The following is a 5,463-nucleotide window of genomic DNA, read 5'->3' on the forward strand; positions in this document are numbered from 1 at the left end:
TAGTTTCCTTTCTCTCACCAATGGCTTTTAATATAAATCACATTTATATTAAATTTAACTATATGAATCCAATTCATATAATTAATATTTGAATCATATTCAAATATTTATTTCCTCTCATAAATTCTTAATATTATAATGTATCAAATACATTATAGTAATTATATCAAATATAATTATATTAACTTAATTATATTACATATAATTAATTCCTTCAATTAGTTTAAACAACTCAAATTAATTCAAAAACTGATTCTCAATCAATCTCGTTTAGTTACCAAGGGGGTCTCATAGACCTATAACTTGAAACTCCAACGGTACGTGAATAATTAATTAAACTCTTTAATTAAAATATTCACCATCCGTTAGCTGAGACACTACACTAAAAACAGTCAGCTACACTCTTCGCACTATAGATATATTTCTGTGTCCATTGGATATAACCAATTAACAGTATGATGACCCTTCACAATTTGTTCATAAGTACAATTTGGCCAAAATTGTCATTTCACCCCTATAGTTACATCTAACTCCTTAAATACCCCTGATCCCTTTAATGAACAATAAATCATAGTTCAACTATGATTAAACCTTTCTCGGTCCAAGAGATGGTGTGGTACCACATTGTTCAAGTCCCAGAATCAGCCCTTAAGGGAGCAATTTATTTACTTATTCTGACATTGGTAATGAGTGAATTCTTTCTTGTGTACCTGTGTTCCCAACTCCCCAATCAGACGAATCTCCAAAATGATAGGTTTATTGAGTCGAGGATCTGACCATTCTCACCCATACAAATCAAAGGACCACCTTCATAGGTAGGAGTTCACAATTCACTAAGGATTCATATCATGTTACCTATAGTCATCCTGGTGAAATGTCAGTCTTAATTATGAACGACGTTATATGATGAGACTAAACATTTCGTGGTCCGATCTTATACAAAACTCCCTTGTATAGAATATCTCCGCTCACATATCTCCACATAAATGATGAAGATCAAATCATTTGTAGCACTTTATAACAATTGTAACATCTACAAAGTAGGCCATACTCGTAGTGTCACCAGGATAAGGTATCCAACCTTATCCATCTACTATAGACCATTTAGGTTATCACTTAAACATGATCCACCCATATGTCTCTACATACATGTTAAAGCTACAAAATAACCTTGGATGTTAGTTTATTGATTTGTGGTTAAAATAAAACATCAGATATTTCATTCCATAAATAAAATGTTTGTACATTACAATTACAAACTATAGGACCCTACGAGATTTAGGCATCAACCCCAAAATTACGAGTATCGGGAGATGGTCAATATAAAAAAAGATTGAATTTTTTTTTATTAAAGTTATCTCGACGGTGGTTCAAACTACCATCGGGATAATGTACTTAGCTCGAAAATTTTTCGAGCATCGAGAGAGGGTGAATTTTTTTTAAAAAAAAAAGGTTAGGGAAATTTTATTAAAGTAATCCCGACGGTGGTTCAAACTACCATTGGGAGAATGTACTGAGCCCGACGATGTTACGAGCATCGGGAGATGGTCAATTTAAAAGGAAGTTTGGAAAATTTTATTAGAGTTATCCCGACGTTGGTTCAAACTACCTTCGGGAGAACGTACTTAGTCTAACGGTTTTAAGTGTAACATCCCGCAATTTTGTTCGTAATGTAATTTCGGTATTTTTTAATATTCGAGATCATTTTTTAATTTTGGAAATTTAATTGGATTACTGAGATGCAATCATTGAGAAAAGGATGTTTCAATTTAATTGTTTAATCAAAGAGAAATTGTGGGAATTGGACTTTACGTCACATAAATTTAATTTGGAATTAATGTCAAGAATTAATTTCATTTTGGAAGGGGGTTATGTCACACAAATTTAATTTGAAATTAATGTCAAGAGTTAATTTCATTTTGGAAGGGGCTATGTCACACCAATTTAATTTGAAATTAATGTCAAGAATTAATTTCATTTTGGAAGGGGTTATGTCACACAAATTTAATTTGAAATTAATATCAAGAATTGATTTCATTGTAGAAAGGGGTTAGTTAAATTCTTTGTGAATTGAAAATTTTAAGGGAGAAAGGGATTAAAAGTTGGAAGCATGGTCTGATTGAATGAAGATTTTGGAGATTGGAATTTTAAGGGTGGTTGTTGCTTAGGCTTCGTTGGGGAATTGAATTCAAAGATTGATTATTGAATATTGTTGTTTGAATCAATATCTGAATCTAGTATCAAGGTAAGTAATCTTACTACTGGAACTGCCCACGTGCCAGACAATGTAGTTATGATTTACATGATGGTTTGATGTGTATGGCTTGCTGATATGAGAATTTAAAAGACTAGATGGGCATTGAGATATTCGAATGCTAGCATGATTTGAGTAAATTATTATTCTATGAGTTTCTATTTGATATAAGGATGATGAGATATATATATGTATGTTATGGAATAGGATGAAGAGATGTATATGTATGTTATAAAACCATGATGATGAAATGTATATGTATGTTATGAGACCAGATGAGATGTATATGTTATAGAACCATGATGATGAGATGCATATATGTTATAGAACCATGTTATGATACTTGTGATGTTGAGATCGTGATAGTGTCCTTACTGATTAGTTAGATGCCCATTAGAGGTTGTGTGTCCTTCGGGATTCACTAGAGGTGGTACTTTCCTTCGGGATTCACCAGAGGTTGTGTATCCTTTGGGATTCACTAGAGGTGGTGGTTTCCTTCGGGATCCACCAGAGCTTGTGTTTCCTTCGAGATTCACTAGAGATGATGGTTTCCTTCGAGATTCACTAGAGGTAGTGTCTCCTTTGGAGTTCACCAGAAGTTGTGGGTCTTACCGGACTAACTAGAGGTAGTCAGTATACTTAACTACAGTAGGATAAAATTTAGATATTCATGTATATATGTGTCCCATGGGGACTAGGGGCGTGCTTACATCCCACCAGAGATAGACATTTAGAGGACATATATGTCTAGCCTGCTCCCAGTAGTGGGGTTACTTACTGAGTATTTTATACTCAGCCTTGGGTAGGGACGCGCCGGCGAATGACGAGAGGAATCCACGAACGAGCCATTGGGGACCATTTTTAATGCTTCCGCTCATATTTTAAGAGTTCTTTTATGTTTATAACTTTCGGTCTTGATATTTGAAACTTATCGTTTGAGATTTGTTTTCAGACTTATTTATTTTCATTTAGGACTTATGGGTACCCTATCATTTGATTTTAATATTTGAATTTAATGAAGATCTTTTAAGTTACCTTATTTATTTAGCATTTATTTCACTATAAAAAGAATGTCGTTTTAACTTCCATGCATGCATGCGTTTAGTAACGGCCTAACTTGAGTCCTAGGAAGTCGAGTCATTACGAGCGTTGAGAGAGGATCAATTAAAAATCTCATCTTTCCCCTCTTCCTTTTTCAGCAGCCGCCACCCGAGTCTCTTGTTTCTTCTCTCCTGTTTCCTTTTTTTCTTTTTCAGCAGCCATCTAGAGAGCCTACCACAAGGCATCCTTGTTGGAGAGCCTATGTCGTCTAACTGGTACTCTGGTGGTGCTTTTTCACTTAATTTCTTGGATTCGACTGTTATACACAGTAAGTTAATTTCTTCACTCAATAGATCTTGTATAAAATTTTAATTTTTTTTTGTAAAGAAAACAAGGGTGATTTTTTTTTAAAGGAAACAAGGGTGTCGTTCCTAAAATCTAATATGCCTTACAAAAAATTACGCATGTAAGCACCTAAAGTTTGATCCATCTTGGCTTAGAATCTGATGAATCGTCAAATCAGATAGATTAATGATATGTCTTTTTCATCTATTTTAAAGCTTTTTTACCAAAATAATGCTTGAGCGGTAGCTTTTTGCAAGCTTCATACCAGAGAATGGTTCTTGTAACTCGGTGATTCATAATTTCATCATGAAATTGGAATACATATGCCACTCCATCTATCCTCATTTTTTACTAATTGTGGACTTGAATCTCAAAGGGTATGATTCTTCGAATCAATTGATCGCTCCTATGCAATAATTTATTTCCCTTTGGTGTGTTGAGAAGCCTTTACATATATATTATTTATTATTCTTTTTTTGTATTTTTCCTTTTAGATTTGGAGTTTTTTTTAGTTGCCTAATTTCTATTAGTATTTCAAAATCAGTTCTAAATCCTATTCTTTATGATTCAGGATTATTATTATTATAGTAATCAATACTTAACTAGTTGCTAATTATTTGTTAAATGTAGCAGATAACTTGTAGAAATAAAAGTTATTTTACCTCTTTTATCCAAAACAATTAGGAAAAAAAACTCTAAAAGTGCGACAGCTTGACAAAGAATTCATAAAAATAATTATATCATTCGATCACATACACAATGTCTCACTATCTACGAAATATATAAAAATCATGCTTTTTGTGTGCAGGAAATCTACTTATGTGATCACAAGGAATTCTCAACGTCAACATTAGAATTGCATAGTTGAACAAGTTTGTAGCCTTGTGCGAGAGAGGATGACATGATGTATGGGCAGTGGAAGTTAAATCAGAGACCAAGTTGGTAGCTAACAAGAAAGCTTCACGGTAGAGCCAATGAATTTCTGACGCGGAGCAGGCGGCACATCAAGGTATGTAAATTAATGCACCTTATCAGCATAATCATTAGTGAGAGAAGAAAAAGTTGCTCCTTGATGCCTATAAATAACCCACGAGATTTTCATGCAAAAAAAAAAAAAAAAGGATAGCTGATAGCCAAGTGGCAAAACATCGGAGAAAAACGTTGCCCAGATTCTTACTTCAAAAACACTTCCCCTTCGAGCCCTCGTGTAATCTTAAATGAAAGCTTAGAATTTCTCTCTGGAAGCAAGAAGGAACCTCACCTTCAACACACTCTTTGTGAAGCAGTCGTCTACACAGCGAGAGATAGCTAGGAATTGCATACCACGGCTGGATTCTCTATCTCTCTCTTTTCTTCCACAGTTATTATTTGAATTGTATAAAACGTTGAAAGACTCTTGTTTCTCAATATGAATATATCTGCTATTTATCTTTTATCCATCTCCTCAACTTTTACTATGAGCAACTAATTTTTTATAGGTTGATTAACATTACAGCTAACATGAACTAAATAAGGCTTAATCATGCGTTCAACTTGTTTTATGTATGCTTTATAAACTATTTGAATAAGTCGAAAGATTATTCCAAATAGATTAAATCTAGGTTTGAAAAGTCCAAAGATTTAAACCTCATAAAATAAATAGATTAAATCGAGCATATTGTAGTTAATAATCCTTTTTTTCACTCATCGCATTTCTGAATTATAAATTTTTAACTGAAAATTTTTGTTCATTGAGATTTTTTGTTTTTGCTCGACGTTTGAATCATTAATGTATTTGCATGTCTCTTTTATCGTTTTGTGGTCACTTGTGAGTATAAAGGAAA

The 5,463-nt window shown here is 33.3% G+C and overlaps 1 long non-coding RNA gene across 1 annotated transcript; it reads left to right on the forward strand.

The window, feature by feature from the left end:
* Positions 1-3,363: 3,363 nt before the first annotated feature.
* Positions 3,364-5,073, forward strand: LOC150033437 (uncharacterized). The gene is made up of 2 exons (XR_016523945.1): positions 3,364-3,623; positions 4,449-5,073. It is a non-coding gene; the product is annotated as an uncharacterized LOC150033437 (long non-coding RNA).
* The last annotated feature ends 390 nt before the right edge of the window (positions 5,074-5,463 follow it).

This window comes from Benincasa hispida, chromosome 10 (assembly GCF_027475165.1).
Source record: "Benincasa hispida cultivar pf3 chromosome 10, pf3_genome.v1.1, whole genome shotgun sequence".
NCBI classification, from domain to species: domain Eukaryota; kingdom Viridiplantae; phylum Streptophyta; class Magnoliopsida; order Cucurbitales; family Cucurbitaceae; genus Benincasa; species Benincasa hispida.